This window comes from Canis aureus, chromosome 12, assembly GCF_053574225.1.
Source record: "Canis aureus isolate CA01 chromosome 12, VMU_Caureus_v.1.0, whole genome shotgun sequence".
In the NCBI taxonomy this organism is placed as follows: Eukaryota; Metazoa; Chordata; class Mammalia; order Carnivora; family Canidae; genus Canis; species Canis aureus.
In genome coordinates this window covers 36,442,659-36,467,467 of record NC_135622.1, presented here as the reverse complement: position 1 = coordinate 36,467,467, position 24,809 = coordinate 36,442,659, and the positions used below count along the sequence as shown (strand labels likewise).

The 24,809-nt window shown below is 34.0% G+C and overlaps 1 long non-coding RNA gene across 2 annotated transcripts; it reads left to right on the top strand.

The window, feature by feature from the left end:
* The first annotated feature begins 4,571 nt into the window (after positions 1-4,571).
* On the top strand, positions 4,572-23,899 carry LOC144280988 (uncharacterized). Of its 2 annotated transcripts, XR_013349440.1 has the most exons (4): positions 4,572-4,674; positions 8,515-8,653; positions 9,631-9,691; positions 23,214-23,899. It is a non-coding gene; the product is annotated as an uncharacterized LOC144280988 (long non-coding RNA). The 2 variants fall into 2 exon arrangements; XR_013349439.1 differs by lacking the exon at positions 9,631-9,691.
* Positions 23,900-24,809: the final 910 nt, after the last annotated feature.

Genomic DNA, 24,809 nt, shown 5'->3' with positions numbered 1-24,809 from the left:
AGTAACTGTAAGCAATCCTTTTAATGTTCAAAGTTCTCTCTTAAACCATCTTTGACATCTCTCATTCTTCATATTTCCACCTAAAGTTAACTTCTTTGGAATATTGTCCTCATCCCTCAAGTCTAGGTTCAGAATCCCCCTATGTACATCTAGAATACCTTTTTATAAGAATATTTATCCCACAGTATTGCAAATGCCAATCTGTCTCTCAGGACCTTGCATAGTCCCAGACACATAGCAAACACTCAATATATATTTGTGGAAGGAACGAAAAGTGTGGAAAAAAGGAATAATGAGAGACAGGAAGAGAGGAAGGAAGATGCCCCCTTCTAACTACTTCTGGTCAATGCTCCTTCAATGCCTTGCATTTTTTTTTACCTCACAAAATATCCACATTTCTATAGTAAAATATATTAAAATAGAAGCATTTTTTTTCAATTTGGTTAGATCCCATATAATTTAAGCTTCACATTTAAGCTTAGGAGAGGGAAATCATTCTTTCTGGCTGTCAAGTAATGCTTGAGCAATCTCTTATTGGTTTACTAAGGTTTAATACACATGGAGTGAATTTTCAGAATATGAGATTCTGTTACTTTTGTATGTTCCATATAGTCCTAGGTTCAATATGCACTATTATGAAATATTAAATCAAATGTCACTGTTTCTTAACATGTTCCATCTTGTTGCTTAGTTACTTTGTTCTACAAAATCTCAAATTCACACTTGCCACTTGAAGCAGAAATTTTAAGGAGAGAAAAAGCTTTAAGGATAATGACTCAGTTCTGCAGTCTACCTAAATTTTCCAGAAGATTCCTCAAAATATTTATTTGTGCAAAACCAGAATAACTCTTTATAGGTACAACAGGCTTCCTTTCTAGTATTTCCTATCAACTCCCTTCTGTTTCTCCTATCCTTTGCTTCAGTGCCATTCTATTCATCTTTCTTTAAATACATCATAATCACAGATGCCCTCACATCTGCTATGCCCATGCCCTGGATTTCCCATTTCACTCTTACTTCTTTATCTCAACCTTCCACTGAGAATCAATCCTTTGTGTTCCAAAGCCTCTATTGCATTGCTCATATCTACCATATGTTATTTGTTATAATCATAATTATAACTATACCTAGCAAAAGGGGAACTTTTCCTCCTTGTGACATCTTTCAAGAAGTACACTGTCTTTGTTCAGCATAAATTAATACACAAGCTATTTCCAGATACAACAGGTAACCTGGCAGGGGTGGGGGGGAAGGGCTGAGTATGAGCAGAATCATTCCACAATCTTTTCTACAGAAGAAAAAGAATGTGCTGATTGGTTTCTCCTCTGGGATACAAAGCAGCAAAGCAAGAGACAGAGGAAATGGTGATGGATGATGGAGTCCTCATGATTTAAAATGTGATCCCACCCATATTTTGCTGAATATCCATGTTGAAGGAATAAATTCATGAAATGCTTGCATGGCAAAAGATTTTGTGAGAGACTAGTGAAAGCTGGAGTTTTTCATTCATGTGGCCTGGGTGAAATTATGACTGAAAGGATAGATGCAGTCAGGTGACATTCAAGAGGAATGTATGAAAATAAAAGTATTAGATGCTGGGTGTTGGCAGCAAGTTATAGAAATCTTTTATGCCTATAGTCACTTATGTTGCATTTTAGACTCTATGTTATGGATCCTGTGATCTAGTATGACTTGGCCAGCTATATGTAATCATCTACCCTCAAACATAATCAAGGATGTGGATATTCTTGCATTGACTTAAATCTGCTGAAGGAATTGAATAAGGATGTAGTGCATCACCAAGAACAATTCTTGATTGCTTTTGGAATATACTTCAAAGTCAAAATTATGGAAACTACTACTTACACTGTTGAATGGTGTCAAATGGAAAGCTAAGTACACAAAAAGTGAGGTGTGAACTTATTAGACTCAACAATTTTAAGAAACTCCCGTCTGAACTAGCTGACTAGAGGTTGTCTTTAGCACAGCTTCACTGACACGCCATGCTTTAAGAAATTGAAGAAATCTTTCCTAGAAGGGGAAAAAAGTCTGTTGTACATATATTTAAGCTGAGTTTCTTTCTCCTATTTCACCCACTGAGAGGAATCCACAACCTGGACTGCTACTATATTAGTGTTTATCTGGCAGGTATTAAAATCTCTAAGCATGGCTTCAAGCTACTGGAAACAAGGGATATTTTAATGAAGCACATATTTAGGCTTCACAGAGGAGAATTTGGAGCTAAGGAGAAAGTGTTTTCCTGAAATGTTGCAGTGTAGCTACAGGTCTTGAGTAGAGAAGTAGCAGCTATTAGAAAGTTGGGAGTATATAGCCTGTGGCCCCAAAGCCACCAGTGAAACTATCTTGCAAGTACAATAGCATATAATAGTGGAATGGGTATTCAAGAAAGTGGTGAAATTTTAGAATGCAATTCAAATTTCTGACCATAAACAAGAAGGGAATGGGGTAGAAATATTTTAAGACATGAGACATTATAAATAAACCATTCAGCAAAGTTCTTGGAAGTCATTTTCAAAAATCAGACCCAGTGAGCAATTTATAGCAATGCTTTACTTGAAAAAATTTCAACAGCATAAGCAGATTTAGAGCCCCCAAATTCTTACTATTAGTGAACCTAATTCAGAAAAAAAGAGTGATGTGACATCAGCTACTGTCTGGGATCAAGAATGCACTTCCACACTGAAAATGAGTGGGGATTTTGAATTTAAGTAAATATGATGCAGATCGAGAAGTCAAATAAGTCCGCTGGAAATGGCTCCCTACCTTTAATAAGAAGGTATAGCAGCCATGCATGCTGTTAAGTATTTTCCTCTTCTCTTTTTCTAACATATGGTGGTATCACATTTCTCCATTCCCTATGAATTTAGGCATAGCCACCCAACTTGCTTTGGCCAATGAAATGTGAACAGAAGTGATCAGTCACTTTTCAAGACCAAAACATTCAGAGTCAGTGCACAAGTTGTTATGTTCCTTCCCACTGCTGCAGTGATTAAGGAAACATGTCCAAATGGCATATCCATTAGCCTGGTCCTTGATTTTCCCAGGTAACAGGTACATAAATATGATGGAGAAATAAGCCTGTATTGTTGTAAGCTCTCATGGACACAGTCTAAGATGATGCCCAATACTGCTCATCTCCTATTGTTCATGTTTTTGTATAATCCCCTCCTTTTGAGTGTGGATGGGGCCTGCTTATAACCAATAGAATACAGCAAAAGTAATAGGAGGTTATTTCTGATTATACTACAATACATGTAAAAATTTCTTACTCATGGAAAAACCAGGGACTCACCAATGACCTTGAAGTAAACTACCATGAAACAAGGACCTATGCTGGAGAGGCCCAGGGACAAGGAACTGTTGGTAGTCTCTAGGAGAGAAAGGTAGCCTCAAGCATGAAACTGAAGTCCTATAGCTAATATGAGGTAGGGTCTGCCAACAAAATGAGGGAGCTTAGAAGAGGATCTTTTCCTAGTCAAGCCTCTGCTGAAACTACAACTGGATAATACCTTAGTTGCAGCCTATTGAGACTCTCATGCACAGAATCCAGAATCCCAACTTCTGACTTGCAGAAATTGTGAGATAATTAATGTGTTTTAAACTATCTAGTTTATGGTAATTTGTTAGGCAGCAATAGAAAACTTATACAGAAGCCATTGTGTTTTAGAGGTTGTTACTTAAAGCAGCATAACCTATCCTCTGTCAGAAGAATCCCAAATAAGCTCAAAATTTATGTTCAAGAGTATGCCTACAAATTCCTTTACAATATAGGTGGCGCTAGCCCATAAACAAGCTCCTAAAATCCACTAGTTTTGCTTATTTAGGTATACACTGTGTGGTATTATGTTTGCAGTGAAACTGTCCCATATGTGTGAGACAGATTAAGGAATAGCCAGAAATTTTGAGATGTAGAAATACTTACCAGATGACTTAGATTGCAATGATCACTTGGTCTCTTAAAACAGTAACCATGAAGCGAACTCTATTTTCTATATCAAAAATTTTCAAAGAAAACTTATGACTTAGGATTATGTAACATATTTATTTGTAACATATTTATTCATATCACTCTACACCCTCTGGAACACTATCATATATCTCCAGATTTATATGCATCCCAATTGAAATGTGCAATCTTATAAGAGCCAACTATATGAATTATAAGTTATAAGATGAACTCATGCTAATGCTGATAATAGTGGATGCATCTACAATCATAACATTTAATACATTTTTACAACAGTAAGTCTGCTATTTGTCATTTATGCTAAACCTCTGTAGAGCCTCAACAACTTAGCATTTGGTTATTATTTGCCTCTCATTTGTTATAACTTCTCACTTATGTCACTTTCAGAGTCTACTATGAGCTACATGTAAGTAGTTTCTTCTGAGTAAGTATTCTTCCCTAATATTAGAGTCTGAGAACCTTCAGGAAAGGGCCATATCTCATTTTGATTCCTATATTCAAAGTTTAGCATGTTGGCTGGCAATTGGTTCCTGGTTCTTGGAATGGAATGGAATGGAATGGAATGGAATGGAATGGAATGGAATGGAATGGAGTGGAATGGAATAGAATGCCCTGGTCTTGGTTGTTTGGTTGTTGTACATCAACCAAGTTACTGATGAAACTGTATTCCCAGGACATGATCTGTGGTAGGTTAAGAGTAAGATGTGACATGTGAACATAATTCTAACAGGTCTATGAGGATTGACTCAACCACTTTGAATTGAAATTTGAAGGCTGTTAGCCCAGCCCAAAAATATACTTTTCTGAATACTATCAACACACCTCTGTATTGGTGGTGGACTTTGAAAGTGGTGGACTCAGAAGTTATGTTTAATTTTATGACCCCATTCTTCTGTTGTTACTGAAAAAGGAGACAACAGACTCAAGTTAGAACAATTAGATTTTGTTCCTAGCAAATTTGGAATTAGGATTCATTAAAACAGTATCCCTTGGTTATTTGAACTGAAGAGGAATTAACTGAGGAGCTGCATGGATGGCCATATGCATATAGAAGAAAAAAGTCTCAATGCAGAGAGAATAGAGAAATCACAAAGACAGTGCAAAAAATAACAGACCAGGTAGGAAGTGGGAGAGAGAACAAGAGAGAAACTAACTGACTGACTTGGTGACAGAAGAATACCCATTTTCATCCTTAAGTTTATTATAATTTTTCTTTTATACTTAGAGCAAATTTGCCTTTATTTACTCTGAAGTATGATATTTATGAAATATATCTCTAGTAACATGCAGCCTTCTCCAAGGCCTGGAAAGAATTTAAGTAGTCCATGAACTTAGATGGGGAAAAAAAGGATATCCTTAGCTTTACCAATCTCTAAGTGAAATTAGAATTTTTTCAACTATGTGTGTAAGATAAAAATATTAATAAAAAACAATAATTGTAACTTTCTCATCAGTAGATATCAGAAATGTCCTACCCCATTTCAGTTGTCTCAGAAATCTTGATAAACTATGTATGTTGACTACAGCTTCAAAATGATGATAGTTACTAGACTCACTATTAGATAGTATTATTTAATGCATTAATAAGGAAGCATGTAATTATTATATCACAAATTTGTTTTTAATACTTTGCTAATTGCATTTCAATATAATCGGTTTCCATTGCAACCCTATGTATTTTATTATACAAATTTTAAAATATTATTCTGAGAAGGGATACACAGGATTCATCAGATTTCCAAATAAGTTTAGGGCATATAAAAATATTAAGAGACCAAAGGTGCCCGGTTTAATGTCTGACTCTTGATTTGGGCTCAGGTCATGGAATCACGGTCATGGGCTCAAGCCCTGTGTTGGGTTCTCTCAGTGGAGAGTCTGCTTGAGATTGTTTCACTCTCCTTCTGTCCCTCACCACCCTTCCCTCTATAATAAATAAATAAATAAATAAATAAATAAATAAATAAATAAATATTTTTAAAAAGATATTAAGAGACCAAAGACAGACAAGAATTAAGTGATATGATTACCAGTAACCAAAACAATCAAATCTATGGAAACCAGGGAAAGACCAAGTGGAAGCAGACCCTTATACCTCTGAGATTTACTCTATTTCCTAAACCCAGGACATTTTACACCTACTTTGTTATATATTTGACTATATCTTTAAAAGACCTTAGTGAAAAATATGAAATATAATTCTGTTTCTGCTGTAGCTGAAGTCTTTATATGTTATGGTTGATGAAACATTAAGTGCTATATTATCATGCAGAGTAAAATCACTCAGGTTGACTACCAGTTAAGGAACATAAATACAGGTTGTATTGAATTTGGAAGGAGTAATGAAAAAATTAAACCCCATTACTCCTATCATTTCAATTTTTTTTTCTCTTATAATGTTCAAACCTTCTTTCAGTAACTTAAGATAATTTAGATAGATAGATGATAGATAGATAGATATAGATAAATATATAAACATATATATGTATTATACATAGAGAATATATATATTTTTTTCTAGTGATGATTTTAAATAGCATTCTGTCAGCCTCCAGTTATTACCTAAACTAATTTGAGAAAGAGAATCTGTGGCTAGAATTACAAATGAGTGGGTTTGCAACTTATGATACTTAGGGAGTGAAGGACCATTGACAGTAATTACTTCTTTTCCCCTTGAGGGCCTCTGAGAAGGAATGTACTGCGTTTTCCTACTGAGGAAATTCAATGTTTGACAGACCATATACAATTATAAAATTAGCTAATTGATAACTTATTAACCTAAGAAGCATACATGTTCATCAGTAGATATTTTTAAAATAAACTCCTACTCCAATTTCAAATGACTATTTCAAATGAGGCCTATCAAGAAACTTTGTTTTATTTTATTTCCTTTTTCTTCATTTGCATTGTTGGCCATTCCTGATCAATTCTGGAATCTTTAGAGATTTAGGAACATATATAGAAAACCACTTACTATGAGGTCTCTAAAGTTTCCTACAATCACAAATTAATTTATGACATTTTCTAAAAATATGAAAAATCATTATGAACAACTACAACAGGAGCCAGGCCAGATAAAATACGGCCACCTCTGACTTCTTCCTTAACATAGAAACACACACACACCTTGATTCTTAACTATTTGAGGGCAATGGACACTATTTATAGGAAGAATAGTGAATAGTATATTTTCAATATCCTTAAGGACTCATTTTATAAAAAGACTTAGCTTAAGCCTATTCTGCTTAATCTACAAAATCCTTAATAAATTTTAGTCTACTGAAAAATGAGAATAAAGAAAAATACCTTATGAAGAGAAGAGCTGTATAATTGTAATGTTCAAACAAAGTCTAACTAAAAAAAGAAAAATCTTGATTTTAACAATATCATAGTGCCATAATTAATGGAAGTGTTCAAAAGCTGCTTACTGGCCAGGTATATCTTGAGTTCAAATTCCAAATATTCTGCTTTCCACCTGCATGTCCGAGGAAAAATGACTGAACAAGCCTCAGATGATTCATGTGTAAAAGGAAGAATATAACAATTCTTCATCCTTGCCTCAAGGATGTTGTGAGGATTTCATAAAACAATAAAAGTGGGCAGGGTTTTGAGCGGGAAAAAAAAAAAAACAATAAAAGTGTCTGGTAAAGTGCCTGACATATAACATGGTCAGCAAACTTTAGCATGCTGCCCTCTTTTACTGGTTTTGTATTCCTACTGGCCATCAAGCTGAAGAGCATGTACAAGAATGAGTCAAATGGATGCTGATTCTGGGTAAGACTGAATCACAGAAAAGAAGGAAACATAAACTTAGAGTGACTGTATTTGAAATAGAAGTAAACCTTAAGAAAGAAATAACAACAAAACAATACATATCAGATGAGCAAAAAAATAACTCAAGCTTAGGTGTCTTTCATTCTTGTTAGTTTGAATATCTCGCCATTTCTTAGTTTCTTCTTCCTTGGGAACCTCTTCAGCATTCCTCATTGCCTTGTAGAAAATCCTTGCTTTTATTTTGATTATTTATTTAATGGTATATATTTAAATTAGGCTTATTATATGTTTAATTATTTAAAGGAAGTAGACACACAATGGTAGTATATAATAAAATTTCTTAATGCTTACTGTCCTAAACTAAAATTTAGGTAATAAATCACTAGAAGAATGGTTTAAAGTACCCCATTCTAAAACCCCATAACCTTAATGACTGGCTTGTTTAAGCAACAATAAGTGAAAAGGGAAGGAGAATTTTAAAAAGGAGAGAAGAGTGAAGGAAGGAAGAAAACAGGAAACAAAAAACAAAAAGAAAATATATACTTTTTCAAGTATATTTTTTTTTCAAGAAAAAAGAACTAATTTCAATTAAGTGAGTAGTGAATGGCTTCTTGAAAACCCAGACTTACAATGTTTCTGGAACCCAAAATTCCAGCAAGGCACCAACTGTTTGCAAGAATATAAGAAAATACTAGGCCTTTCCCATTGCTTCTTCCTTTATAATACTATATATCTCTTTGTTGTTGTACTTCCAGAAATGCAAAATGGAACTGGTAAGTTTTCAGCAAAGGAAAGCTACAGCAATCACAAGGATTCAGAGTAGAAGTAGAGCTAGAGAAGACAGCCAGCAATGCAGGAAGGAACTCAAGGTACAAAACCCTTCAATGTGGAAAGGTAAAACCACAGGATGTTAACCACATTGAAATCCTTAAAATACAAAATGATTGATATGACTAAAACAAGCACATACTTAACTTTCAAAATCTGAAAGACTAGGGTGAGTATCCTTTAAAGGAGATGCTTCTCAAAACTGAGCAAGGTAAATTTAGGACAAAAAAAAAAAAAGGAAGTACTTTTTTATACAGAGGGCAATCATCTTATGAAACTTTTAATCCCCAAGAGATAGGTACTGACCGCAAATGTAAGTAAATTTTGAAGGGGATTGGCTGGATTTATACACCACAGTGCTGTCAATGGAGATTACGAAGAGCTGACGCATGCTCTACCTCTAAGGTTGATGTCAAGATGAAAAATTACAACTACACATGTCATCCCCTAGGGCCATTGTTTGCACAGATTTGGGGGCTAGATGGAACATTAATCTTGATCAGTCATAGTTATTTCTAAGCTTTTGTGCTTTATTCCCCTAATTTAAAATCTATAAAGTCATGAAATAAGTTGGAAGAAAACTTAGAGCTCATCTAGTTTAATCCCTTCATATTATTCATAGGAAGCTAGAGTTCCAGAGTCATGGCAATTTAAGGTTACCCAGTAGGCTGATCAAAGAGTCAGAAACAAAGTCAATTCTAATTCAAAGTTTGTAGATAATGGCATTAACTTTCTTCTTTCAAAGTTTGTAGATAATGGCATTAACTTTCTTCTTTCCTCATAGCAACTATAAATAAAATTATAGAACATAATAGAGTTAACCCAGATGCAAACCCAGACCAGGGATCACTGTGGTTCCCCTTCCTCAATCAGGAAATTGTTTTGTAGTAACAGTTTGAGGTATTCTATTTACCTCTTCTATCCAACTCTTCCATCATGTGCCTTGAAATCCACATAAATTTAGTTTCTTTACAAACTTCTTCAGTTCTCAGTCATTTTGAAGCCTAAACTAAAACAAAAACCTCTGACACTTTCTGTTAAAGGAACTTCAAATTATGGAAATTGACATCATCTTTATCTTACTGAATTTTAATACTCACCCTGGTAAGCAGCTCTACAAAAAGTAAATAGTATGACTACTGAGGTTTTATATGTGTAGATGCCTCCAAAACCACTTAACTTGAACTAAATCATAGAAAACATCCCTCCCTGGCTATCCTGAGAAAGTGGAACCACTCAATCATAGCTAATAGGCATGTTCCCTCCATTACTGTGTGTACACATATTTTTAGCCATTTTACAGAGAATTGCACTATTTGGCATTGCATTTGCAAACTCCATTGAAGTAGATAAGAACCATTATTTACATGTAAAATATAAGATGTACACTACATTACTTCACTGCAAGGATGTTGCAATTTTATTTGACTTGTATTCAGAGAAATCAAACTACGTGGAAAATTAACTAGTGAGGACCCAGTGAAGCTCTGATCACCAAAAGGTCACTCATGGAATTATATGTTAATATCTGTTATCAGCATTTAGTAGCCAAAAGGATATGTAAAGTATAAGCAATATAGATTAATTGAAAAAATAAATTACATATAATTATACCTAACATATAAATGTCCATGAGTAGAAGATAATATGAGAAGATCATGCAAAAAGAGAAAAGCTTGTTATTCTGGATGAATGCAATCTATTTAGGGTGTGAATTTTGCCTAAAGCCTTGCTTGCTCTCAGGCACTTCTGAGCAAACCTTTACTTGGCTGTAGCATGGAGATGTAAAGTGACTGACTCGTCACTGAAATTCTCTCCATACCAGCCAGCAGTGTACTCTCTATACTCTGAAAAATCCTAGTATTCTGTTTTATACTTAATGATTATATTTGTGTTCTTAACTTTTTAATTAGATTATAACATATTCAAGGAAAGCAATATTATAATTTTTTAAAATACTTTTAAACACATTGTGCCCCATGTAGTACCTGACTTGGGCCATTAATACACGAAGCAATCATGGATCATGATAGGCAATCAAAATGGAGCATGCAAGGAAAAAGAGGGCCATTTTTCAAAGTACATTTATATTCATAATCTGACCTTTAAATTTCTTATCAAGTTTTGGAAATTATTTTTTGATAAGATAAAGTTATTATTTCCATGCATACTAAATTTGCTATGGCTGACATTTTGGAATAAACAGAATTCTTACACAGCAGAGAAACATATATAAATTTACTTTAAAAAGAAATTCAAACCCTGCCTGACCATAATGTGTAATAATACCAGAATAATTCTACTGTAAGCCATTAAAACAGTAGACAGAATATGTGAAATTACTCTTTTAGTCACTAGAAAATAGGTAGCACAGACCTATGATCCCTGAAAATGAGAGTCCTTGGCTTTCTGCTTATATGCATTTTCAGGGCTGGACAATAGGGAAAGAAAATTCAAAGAGAGACTGCCATCTTTCTTAGACAGCGATTGGGGTTTAATGAAGCCAAAGAAACTCAAATTGGTGGAAAAGAAAGAAATGCCAGAGAGGAGGAAGCTATGATGAGAAAAAGATCCAGATATGCATGGCAGTCCTCTTGAATCTTTACCTGAATATGAACCTGCACATATTTGTGGTGGGCCAGGCAAAGAACAATTTTCATGGAAAGAAAACTTAATGGTAATCTATAGGCAAATAATTCCTAGTGCTCACTCCAGGCAAGAAATAAGTTGTGTTCCCACCAGCCAAAATCAGGATGATCTTGCCGTTAAGATATGGGGCATTCAATAAATGTCCTAAAAGAATCATCCTTTAGCAATAAAGCTAGAATGGAAGCTACTCTATACCTGTCCCAATCCCAAAAGCTTGTAAACAAATCACAAAAGCATCAAAATGATCTGTAAGGAACTTTATTGCCTGCCAGGCCATTCTTCTTTTAAATTTAACAAGTTGAATACTCAAAAAAAAAAAAAAAGTACAATCATAATGCCCAACAGTCAGTCAAAATCACTAGACATATGAAAAAACAGAAAATTTAATTTATAACCAGAAGGATCAACTAACAGAAGCAGACGTAGAAATGACAATGACAATGGAATTAGCAGAGAAAGATGTTAAATTGTTATTACTAACGTATCCATCATGTTCAAAGATTTAAAGAAAAACATAATGAGAAGCAGAACATATGAGAATCAAATGGAACTTCTAGAAATAAATTATCTGAAATGAAGCTATTACTAGGAAGAATTAACACTGTATTAGACACTGAGAAAGATCAATGAACCTGAAGACATAACAACACCAACTACCCAAAATAATATAGTAAGAGAGAAAAAAAAAAAAAAAGAGACTGAAAAAAGAAGAGTCTCAGTGACATGCACTTAATTGCAAGACACATAACCACCATGTGATTGGAGTACCAGAAAAAGGGAAGGAGATAGAAAAATATTTAAGGAAATTAAAATTCTAAAACTCTCCAAAAGTTTCCCAAATTTAGTGAAAACAATAAACCCACATATTCGAGAAGATAATAAACATCAAATGAACACAAAGAAAACCACACCAACGCACGTTAAAATCAAATTGCTGAAAACTAGCAATAAAGAGAAAAAGCATTTAAAAAAAGACATTTCCTACAGAAGAAAAAAACAAACGACTACAGACACATCAAACTCAGTGATCCAGAGCTGATGAAAAAAAAAATTGTCACATTAGAACACTGTGAAAATATCCAACAAAAATTAAGCAATGAAGACATTTCAAGCAAACAAATTTGAAAGATTGTTTTGTCAGCAAGTGTTCATTAAAAGAAATGTTGAAAAAAAAAGAAAAGAAATGATGATAGAAAAACTTCAGATACAAGGAAATGATTCTAGATGAAAAACTAGGTGACAAAAAAAGAAAGAAAAGCCACCCAAAATGGTAGATAATCGGGTAAATACAAAAACATGTTTATTTCATTTAAAAAAAAAAAAACTTTAAAAATAATTGATTATTTAAAACAAAAATATTTTGTGGGGTTTAACTTGGCTATTTATTTTTAAATTTTTTTTAAAGATTTTATTTATTTATTCATGAGAGACACAGCGAGAGGGGCAGAGACGTAGCCAGAGGGAGAAGCAGGCTCCCTACAGGGAGCCTGAAGTGGAACTCCATCTCAGGACCCAGGATCATGCCCTGACCCAAAGGTAGACACTCAACCACTGAGCCACCCAGGGGCCCCTAAATTGGCTATTTAAAACAAAAATATTTTGTGGGGTTTAACATATTCCTATACCTATACATATGTAAAGTATACCATAATCAAAGTACAAAGGACTGGAAGGGAAATAGTACAGGGAAATGTTTTAAGGTTTTTAAGTCATACATATAATTTAAAATATGTTAAGTTAAAGATATATAGTATAAAATCTATAGTAAACACAAAAAGATACACAAAAATGTACAGCTAATAAACCAAAAATGAAGGTAAACAAATATTACATTTTTGTTTTTAAACAAAATTATATTAATCCAAAAGATAAAGAAAGATTAACAAAAATCAGACATATGATGATAAATTTAAGGCCACTTATGTTAAAAGTTACTTAAGTATGAATGATCTAAGTACTCAAGTTAAAAATGAGAGATTATCAGACTGAATTTTTTAAAAAAGCGATAATTAGGAGTCCCTGGGTGGCTCAGTAGTCTAGTGCCTGCCTTCCGCCCAGGGCATGAGATCTTGGAGTCCTCAAGTCCCACATCAGGCTCGCTACATGGAGCCTGCTTCTCCCTCTGTCTGTGTCTCTGCCTCTCTCTTTCTCTCTGTGTCTCTCATGAATAAATAAGTAAAATCTTAAAAAAAAAAAAAAAGGCAGCAATGAACTATATTCTATCTACATTTTAAGTAGGCTTTTTTAAATATAAAGATGTCAACAGGATAAAAATACAATAATGCAATAAGATGACTGTAATACACTAACATTAAGAAAACTATAGTGAAAATAGGTAAAGTAAAATGCAAATTAAATAATATTAACATGATTAAAAAGTATCTCAATGTTTCATAATGATAAACGGGTCAATTCTTAATAAACATATAACAATTTTACATTTTGGAGGACCTAGGTAGCTCAAGTATCTGCCTTTGGCTCAAATCATGATCCCAGGGTCATGGGACTGAGCCCTGCATTGGGCTCCCTGCTCAGTAAGGAGTCTGCTTCTCCCTCTCCCTCTGCTGCTACCCCCACTTGTGCTCTCTCATACTCTCTCTCTGTCAAATAAATAATTTAAAAATAATAATTTTACATTTTATGTGCCTAAATATAAATTATAAACATGAATTTCAAAATTCCATGAAGCAAAAAAATTGGCAGGACTTAAAGGAGAGAGGCACAAATCTATTATTATAATTAGATATTTCAACATTCTTAGTTATAAAATAACATTGGACAGAAAATCAGTGAAGTTACAGAAAATGAACAACACATTCTAACAACTTGACCTGATTGACATTTATTTACAGAACACTTTACCAAAGAACAGCAGCACATACATTATTTTCAATTGAACATGCCACATGCCACCAAGATAAACCATATGTTGGACTATAAAACAAGTCAATAAATTTTAAAAGATTCAAATACACAGTATGTTCTCTGACAACAAGAGAATTAGCACAGAAATTAACAAGGCTATCTGGGAAATTCCCAAATATATGGACATGAAACAATGCACTTCTAAATAAATATGTTAAAGAAAGAATCACCAAAAGAATTAGAAAATACCTTGAAGTGATGAAAATTAAATCATTAATATATCAAAATTTGTAAGATTTGGCCAAAACAATGCTTAGAAAGAGAATTATAGCTTTACATATTTACATTAGAAAAGACAAAAGGTCTAAGAATAAATAAGGTAAGCTTTTCTTTCAAGAAACTATAAAAAAGGGGGGCTAATTAAAACAAATTAGTCTCATGAAAGTAATGACTACATAATTGAAAATCAATAAAATAAAAAAACAATAAAGAAAAATAAGTTAAAGCAAAAATTATTTCTTTGAGAAAGTCAACAAAATTAGTAACTAATTAGTCTGATCAAGTGAGAGCGAGAGAGAGAGAGAAAAGACATAGATTACCAGAAATGACAGAGGAGATCACTAAAGATTTCACAGACATTAAAAAAATAGTAAAGGATAATTTTTACTTGATAACAATATATTGCTACCTTTAAGAAAAACATAAATTCCTTAAAAATCACAATGAGCCAAAACTAACACAAGATGATATAGAAATAATTTTTTCAATATTCATTAAAAACACTGATTTTTCTATAATTTTCACAGAAACTGTAGGACCTTATGATTTCAATGAATTATGTCAGACATTTATGGATGAAATAATAACCATATACATACTCTTTCAGAAAACAGAGAAATAAATACTTATCAAATCACTTTATAAAGCTAGTTATCACTCTAATTCCAAAGTAAGTAGCTCTGAAAACAGGAGCTACAGACCACAGCATTATGCATATAAATATAAAACCCTTAGCAGTTTATAGTAAGTAAATTCTAATAACATTTAAGAAGGATAACATATAGGGTTTACCCTGGAAATGCAAAGATGATGATGAAGAAAGAATTAAGATCCATCTGTGGATTCTTAAGGAACATGAAGAATCAAGAAACCATGACACCACCAAAAGAACACAAAATAGCTTCTTCAGTAGTGGTATTAGAACAACTGGCTAGCTATATGGGAAAAAATAAATCTCACCTCTTATTTGCATCTTAAAAATATTAATTCAAAATGGATCTTAGATTTAAATGTAAAAACTGAAATTATAAAATTCTAGAAGAAAATTTAAGAGAAAGTTATGTGATCTTGGACTAGGCAAAGAGTTCCTAAGTCACACACACACAAAAAGGAATCATAAAAGAACTGAACTTCATCAGAATTAAAAATTACTATTTTTGCGAAGACAATGTTAAATAGAAAGTCAGAATCCAGGAGAAGATATTTGCAATACATACATGTGATAAAAGACTTGTAAGCAAAATATATAAAGAATATTTACAAATGAATAATGTGAAGGAGATCCAGTTTAAAAATGGGCAAATAATTTGAACAGATACTTCATTAAAAAACAATACACAAATAACTAATAAGTGCATGAAAAGATATTCATTATCATTAGTCATCAGAGAAATATCATTTTAAATTGCAATAAGGTAATGCTGTACATGCCTACCCAAATGTCTAAAGTTGAAAACACTTATTCAGGTAGTAGAGCAACTGGCACTCATATGTGGCTGGTGGGAACACTGAGGTCAAACCTTTGGGAGACTGATTTTTTAAAAGACTTTAAACATACAATTACCATATGATTCAGCTATTCAACTAAGATATTCACTCAGGAAACCTGAAAACATGTATGCACAAAAACGTTTGTACAAGAATGTTCATGGCAACTTTTTTCTTTAGTCAAAAACTGGGAACAACCAGAATGTCTATCAAGAACAATGTGGCTGAATCTAAAAACAGCACACTAAGTGAAAGAAACCAGACACAGAAAAAAAATAAATAAATAAAAAAGAAAAAAAAGAAAAAAGAAACCAGACACAGGAAAGTACACACTGTATGTTTCCATTTCTACAAAATCTAAAAGAGACAAATCTTATGTATATAATGATAGAAAACATAGCAATGATTACCTAGGATCCAAACTGCAGTAATGGAAGTTTTCTATATATTGATTATGGTGGTAAGATACATAAATTTATCAAATTACATAAAACTTTTCATTAAAAATCACATATTTTTTGCTCTCTTTAGCTACCAGAATGAAAGACTCCAAGGTCTAAGGAGTTTTGTAGAGCTTGTTTTCGATCTGCACATTTATGACATTTAATACCATAATGCAGATTACATCATCATAGACACAAATGCGCAAATTCTTTATAAATGTTTGTTAATAGTCTCTGCTGCTTTGGAAAAGTATATGCATTGTCTCAATATTGGCTGCAGGGTTCTATACGTGCCTATCAGTTCAGGTTGTTTATTAGATTGTTTGATCTATCAGTGCTTAAAAATGTCCCATCAAAATTCTGTTTGGCAATTTTTCTTTGGTAATTCTGTCAATATTTATCTATTATGTTTGAGGTATACATTGGCACATGTATTCAGGTTTCAGAATTGTTATACCTTTATGGTGAATTATTCCTTTTGAAATGAAGTGATAAACCTCATTATCTCTAGCAGTACATTTGTCTTTGAAGTCTATCCATTTTGATAATATTGCTACATCAACTTTGTTTTTTTTTCTTTTTTTTTTCAACTTTGTTTTGATTAAAAATTTTTAAAACACATATTTTCCATTTCTCACTTTTCAACCTTTCCGTTTCTTTATGTCATAGGAATGCCTCTTGGAATTACCTTATAGCTGGATTTAGGTTTTGCTTTTACAGCAAGTCTTTTCCTCTCTTTCTCAGTAAGAGATTGTCATCAAGAAAGCTTCTTATATTTATAATTATTGTGATTATTGATATACTTAAACTAATTTTAGCTTATAGTTTCTCATGCATTTTATTAGTATGGAGATTTTAATATCAAGTCTGTAATATTTATTAGTTGTATTTGTTACAGGAACATGATTTTTTTTTTCATTTGAAGCTCTCAAGAGGTCTTTCCTAAACAGGATTATCAAAAGAGAGGAGTAGAGGCAGCAATGTCTGTTTCTTAACTGAAATGATCAGTCCTACTCCCAGTATAAGGATGATGTATTCGTGAAAACTTTGGAGTTGAAAAGAATCTTAAAGGTTGCTTTATCCACTTTACATATGAAATTGAAGTCTAAAGAGTTTAGATATGTTGTTCAAGGTCACAAAGTGAATTAAAAATTATGATCTGATTGGATTGAAGTCCCCTAACTCTTCGTCTAGTATTCTCTCCATGCTGTCCTTTCAGATTTACAGACTGTTGAATATCATCATTTCAGCAATACAATAGTAGCACATGTCTTCCTGAAGGAGCTTGTAAGTTGAATCAATTCTGATATGCATATTAAGTTAAGAAGCATGCAAAGCAGATGGTAAAATGCAAATGGATTAAGAGCTCCAAGGTTATACAGATTTGAATCTATTTTAAAAAGTGATAGTCTTTTTTAGTCTCATCAGTGACTTTGAAAACAATAGGCTCAACCACGATGGGAAATATGAAATATTTTCTAACTTGCAGTTGCCCTTTGTAAGAAATGTTTTATTTCAATATCTAATTTATTATTGCTCATTTATGTAATACCCTGCAGCATTATTTCTCTACAACTTTTACCTTCCCATTGAGTGTTTGAATTTCTCTATCATTTATTTTCACTCAAAGGCATTAACCTGCTTTCCTAAGTCATATTTCATTTTGTTACTTTTCCAGATAACTAAAATTTTTATATATTATTTCCAGTTAATCCCACATGGCACACAAAATGAAGAGCCAATGTAGAGAATAATTATTCAGTATTTCAAAATGCAGAACTGCTGGGGTAAATTAGGTAATGGGAAATGATGCCATCAGGTCTCACAGTGTTGACAATGGAAGAGTGGCAGTCATACTCAGAAAAAGCTTATACTTTTCTACATGAGAAAGAAAAGGGAAACACGAATATCCAATCTCAAATTATGCTTCAATTTCTACTTTGATGTTCTCTTCTAAAATACGCATTGCCAAACCCCCTGGTTCAGTGATCTTTCAAAACCAGCCTTGGAGATTTCAGTCTAGAGCAACATTCTGAGCATATTTTTTAGCAGCTAGACCAATTAGGCTTTTTTCCTGACAGCAGCCAATGTTGTGAGGCGTTTGTTAAATTCTATAACATCTTGTGTTTATGAAAATGAACTGTGTCCTTGGGAAATTCAAAAGGTAATGAAGCATGGGCCTAAGGAGAGCACCAGAGGGAGGCAGAGCACAATGTGTCACTGTGAAGCTCCGATGGGGGTATTTGGTTTCTAATATTAGGGATGGTTCTCTACGGTATGTGGGTCCAAAGAAAAAGAATCAAAACAAAACTTCATGAACTCTAATATCTAAAAAACTCTAATTTTTTACTAAACTCATGTGTACTACCAATTAATTCTGAGAAAAGGTAGAGTTAGAATTTGGTATATATATATATTTTTTTTATTTTTATTTTTTACGGATACCTATTCAAATATGAACGGGGGAAGACATGAGGTGTTTACAATGTCCTGGGAATGTATCACATGCCAGCCCTAAGCTCAGCCTTTCACCTTTGTGCATGAAGTGCTCCCCCAAAGATTGGCTTATCTTTTGGCTTTATCCTCCAATGTGTGGCTTACCCTCTCCTCTCAAACTCTGGCCGTTCCACTTTCATTCTTCCCCCTCTTTATTCTTCTTTGCATCCCACTGCCATGCATGCGTTTATGTGTTCATCCTCAGGTCCCTGGAACTTCACTTCGGGTGATCAAATCATCGAGCTTTGCCAGGGACTTTTTCAGTTAAGCCTAAAAGTCCATGTCCCAGGAACACCCTATTTTTCCTTTCTAAGCTGCTCTGGAGATTGACATCTTTCTCCAAGCCCAACCAAAGGACTGACCGACCCTGCTGCATATTTATTCCTTCAACAGAATCCTTCATCTAAAGAACATCACTGTCCATCCCTGTCCCTAAACACACACACATACACACGCGTGCACACACCCAGACACAGAGTTTAGTTTAGAAATACACTTGAGAGTGAGACCAAGGCTTTGCTTCATTGTGGCAAATGCCTCCCCTTTGTCCTTTCAGTATTAGCTAAAACTTACCTTGCATCTCTGTGTTCCCTGCTCAGCCTTATGCTTAGTAGGTTTTACTCTCCCTTTGGCTCATTCCACCATGCTTTTTATACTCTCTGATGACCTTTACTTGCTGGCCTCAGGCTTGTCTTGGATACTGAACCAACCTAAGAGAGAAAGTTCCTATTTCAATAATGCCTCTCCACTGTATTTCTAGGAAGTGGAATATGGAATTGTGACCCGTCAAATATTGGGATTTGCTGGCTCATCTATAATTGCTCATTTTGTATGTGACTTGCATTGTCTTCCTTCTTTGGAAGCTTTTAAGCTTTTTTGTCCCTACTATTCTGAAATGTCACAAATATGTTCTTTAATGTAGGCATTTTCTCATTCATTTTGAGTTTAAAACTCAGTGAGCCCTTTCATTCTGAAAAATCATGTGTTGATAGCTTTTTTATACCAGTTCTTTATTAACTTACACATTCTGTAATTTCTCTGTTCCCTTGAATAGTTTGTCTTTTACTCTTTCCATTATACATGCATCTTATTCTCTTTAATGGATATAACATTTTCCCTTATTAAGGTTATCATAAATGTAATATAATGCATTTATTTAACATTCATTTTCATCTTTCTAAATATCAAATAATTTTACTGGAATATACCTCCCAATGCCCCTAATTGACTTAGCTATAAATTTCCTTGTATAAGTTAAAAACTAAAAATTGCATTTTATGAATGTTGAGATTATGGCAACATATAATTAAGTAAAATTTTGGGAGGTTGTTCAAAGTACTATGGAAAATCTTGTTTCCGGCCTCTTGATTTCACAGCTTTAGAGAGCTGGTGAAAATGGAGAGCAAATCTAATCTACTACATGTTTTATGCCAAGAGATAGATCATCTTAAAAGAGTCACTTCCCCCCACCCCTTTATTTTTCCAGTCCATGGAGGTCAGTTGAAGAATTGAAATGCTTTAAACCTATCAGTGTGTTTGGGCACCTAGGTGGCTCAGTCGGTTAAGCATCTGCCTTTGGCTTAGGTCATGATCTTGGGGGTCCTGGGATCGAGCCCCACATTGGGCTCTTTGCTTAGCAGAGAGTCTGCTTCTCCCTCTCCTTCTCCCTCTGTACACTCTTTCTCTCTCTGTCTCTCTCAAATTAAAAAAAAAAAGTAATCCTAATTGTTTTGAATGAAACCACAGAAAAAAAATTAACTCCATAAAGGGACAGCTTTTTAAAATAATAAGAGAAAAAAAAGAGTAATCTTAATCAATCAGAAATGAACCAAAGGCTGGGACACCTGGGTGACTCAGTGGTTGAGCATTTGCCTTTGGCTCAGGTCATGATCCCAGGGTCCTGGGATGGAGTCCCACATTGGACTCCCTCCAGGGAGCCTGCTTCTCCCTTTCCCTTTGCCTATATCTGTGCCTCTCTCTCTGTATCTCTCATGAATAAATAAATAAAATCTTAAAAAAAAAGAAATTAACCAAAGTCTAAGTGAATTTTAAGTAAAATAAGCCCTTGGGAAAAAAAATTTTAAAGTTCTTAATGGCACAAGGGTTCTTAGACAAAGACAGGAAAACAATAATGAGTCAGCACTGAATTAGTAACAAAATTCCTTGTCTGCTGATGAAATTATATCACACTACAATTGAATAAGATGACATAGAAAGTCACTTCTATGTCAACAATGTTAAAGCTGAAAGGAATAGTACAGAACAATTATCTCAACTCTAATTTTTTTAAAGAAGGAACTGACATCAAAAGAAATAAGTCACTTAAGTCTTTACAAATAGCTAATGGCCTGTGCAATAAACATATTATTGCTCCAAAATCAAACTCTTCAATCTCTTCATTCCTACAAACTTCAATGTCCTCTTCACTATAGAGATTGGTCCTGTAATGAAATATCTAATTCAACTACAGTTAAATTCTCTAGGTGAGAAAAACTGGCAAATTCCAGTTATGGCCCATATAATTTAATATTCAATACAGTATAATTTTGAAAAGATTTTCAATCTGTATGTTTTAAATAAAATATCTTTGAAAGTTGAACGTGAGATAGTACATAAATGTGTAAAGTGACCTTCTACATTTAAAAATTATCTATTAAAGATGTCACGAGTTCGATTTAAGAGGAAAAAATGTAGCAAAAGATATTTAACAGCTTTATTACATCAGATGGAATACTTTGATGAAATCCCAATTAAGAGTCTACTGAATTCGTGAATTTTGAATCTCACAATTGGCATTTGCTGGCTCTGACAAATGTTGAGCTTTATTTACATGAGAACTGGAGAGGTAGTTTTCCAACCACTTTATTAGAAACTATGTGGCAACACCATACCTCTCTCAAGTTCTACAAATAATTTCTACAAATACTCATAAGGTATACACTCAAAATATAATTTCTTTTTTCCAAATTGAGTCTACTGGTTGTCAGATGAACTCTCAGTTGAAACAATGGAAGAAGCACAAGGAATCTGGAATTTAGACACAACAGAATATCCAACAAGATTACTTGACAGCTAAACTCAATAGTAATAAAATGTCAAATTCTTAAATTTCCTTATTGATTGAAAAAAATCTCAGTCAAGACTTTAATCTGTAGGTGAAATGACCATAGAGCAAAAGAAGGAACCATTGAAGAAGTCCTAATTAATAAAATATTCCCATGTAGTCAGTTCTAAGATAATGAGACACACATGTCCCTAAAAATCAGTGCACTCTGCAAAATTGTGCAATAAAAACCATAAGGTTTATGCAACAACAACAACAAATGAGACTGAGGCACATAGTGAAAGCTTCTTCAGTGAAACACTGGGAAAAAAACAAAACATAGGAGCCTAATGAATATGGACAGAACAGTTTTACACATGTTAAGTAGCTAAGCTATACATAAGTACTAAAATACACAAGTCATTTTACCTGGAAAAAAAGATCTGAAATTGGCTTGTGTAAGTGAGCAACAGAGGTTACAGCTTGTGAGTTATTATGAAGAGGTAGAAGGAGGATTAACAGAAATCACTGGGAAAGTTGTAATACCAAAAACAGTGAACTGATGTAGCCAGAAGATGTTTGAGGTGTGTATGTTTTGCGTATTCCTACCTGATTCCTACCTGAATCACTTTACTTGGACAGTTTTTTGCATCTACTATTTCTTGCAGATACAACCATGCTTGAGCAAATGCAAAATTCACATATGCTCAAATTGTTCCCTAAAATATCAATTTCATGGAAACAAATCGGTTTTCAAAACAGATGATGTATATTACAACTTATCACTGATAAAGACTTTTGAGATTGCGAATAAATTTGCCGGAAAAATAAAATAATTAGCATTGAACTTTCTAGGATTAAGAAGGTGGTGAATGAGTTGAATAATAAAAATTAGCACCTTAAAAAACTTTTCTTGGATTTTCTTTTTTCTTTTCTTCTTTCGCTATTCCCTTGCTTTTCGAAAATCAACACAATTTCCTAATACTCCTATTCTTTTTCTTAACCTGACTTTTTCTTCCCCCTGTTCATCACCATGAATTATTTTCTTTTTCAAAATGTTTTATAATCTAACATTTTTTATTTTCTTTCTTCTAAGCAGGGCATTAACTTTATTTAAGTGTGAGAATAAAAAGTGTTTTAAATACTTTATTTTGAGACAAAGGAGGTTTGGGGATTGGTAAGGGGGATGGTTGGTTTGTAGTTGTCATTTTTTTTTCTAGAGCTGCATTTCTGTTCTTACAATCTGTAAGACAAATACAGTTGTCTCAAATTCCTCAAAAACGTGGGTTACAACCTGAACAATATCAGGATGTTGACCTATCTAGCCAACTACATTAACCTTGATGTGCTTCTTTTTAATCAGGGAGAAGACCTTCAACTAAGATGGAAATCAAAAGATTTCTGTGTTCTAGATTTAGAGCTGTTTGTCTTTAGAATGTTTCAACAAATGCTTCCACAAAAGCTTATAATGTTTTTGTTCCCTCTGGATACAGAGTTTCATTTAAACTAAGGTGAGAAGGCATTAAAAAAAGTTCCTGTTAGTATTTGAAAATCAGCTTCCAACCTGACCAACTTCTAACCATAGAGCTACTTAAAAATAAAAAATCCTTTCAAATATCTTGTCAAGTGTCAGCTGTGATGCACAGTAAATATTCCTGGAGTTATGGAACAACCCCTCCGATGTCAGAGGCATTCCCAAAGAGTGTGCAAAGGATACTAGGTACAGAGACAATCCTAAACATAAGCAGAAGAAAGGCAATTTCTCTGAGAGCTGGCAACAGTGAGTAGGACCCTAGTCACAGATGGTGTGCAACCCACATTTCTGTCCAACCATATTTTGAGGGGCCTCCAACCTAACAATTGCCAGACTAAATTTGCAGGACACAAGATGAGACAGACAAACCAATGGGTACTTGAAAGCAAATTCAGGAGTCACAATTCAAAGATCTAATTCTTACAAATGCTTTCTTGTCTGCCAATCTGATTTTGGAAAGGAAGGGAAAAGATGAAATTTTACCTTCCTCTCTTGCCAAGAACCACAGATACAGATTTGGGAGAAAGAACTGCAGTTAAGAATCTTACTGTGGGGATCCCTGGGTGGCGCAGCGGTTTGGCGCCTGCCTTTGGCCCCGGGCGCGATCCTGGAGACCCAGGATCGAATCCCACGTCAGGCTCCCGGTGCATGGAGCCTGCTTCTCCCTCTGCCTATGTCTCTGCCCCTCTCTCTCTCTCTCTGTGACTTTCATTTAAAAAAAAAAAAAAAAGAATCTTACTGTGGGCCAGCTTCTCCATTTTTCCAGGATCCTGTCTTCAGTCTCCAGAGCAAGTGAATTTCATCCTGGTCACCAAGAAGAGGAAAAGTAATTTCCCCTCTACCCTTTGTAGTGAGTACTTGACTAAGAACCTTTTTATTTCTCTCTTTTTTTCCTTTCTTTCTTTCTTTCTTTCTTTCTTTCTTTCTTTCTTTCTTTTTTGTTTGTTTCCTTTTTTGTTTGTTTTAGGGCACCTCATAAATGGAAACATCTAGTTTAAATTTTCCACTTGCCATCAGGGAAATACAAATAAAAACCACAATGAGATACCACCTCACACCAGTGAGAATGGGGAAAATTAACAAGACAGGAAACAACAAATGTTGGAAAGGATGTGGAGAAAGGGGAACCCTCTTGCACTGTTGGTGGGAATGTGAACTGATACAGCCACTACCAAGTTAAACTTTTAACTCAAAGAGTTAAAAAATAGAGCTACCCTATGACCCAGCAATTGCACTACTGGGAATTTACCCCAAAGATACAGATGCAGTGAAACAGCAGGACACCTGCACCCCAATGTGTATAGCAGCAGTGTCCACAATACCCAAACTGTGGAAGGAGCTTCGAAATCCATCGAGAGATGAATGGATAAAGACGATGTGGTATATATATATACAAATGGAGAAGGACAAACACTATATGGTTTC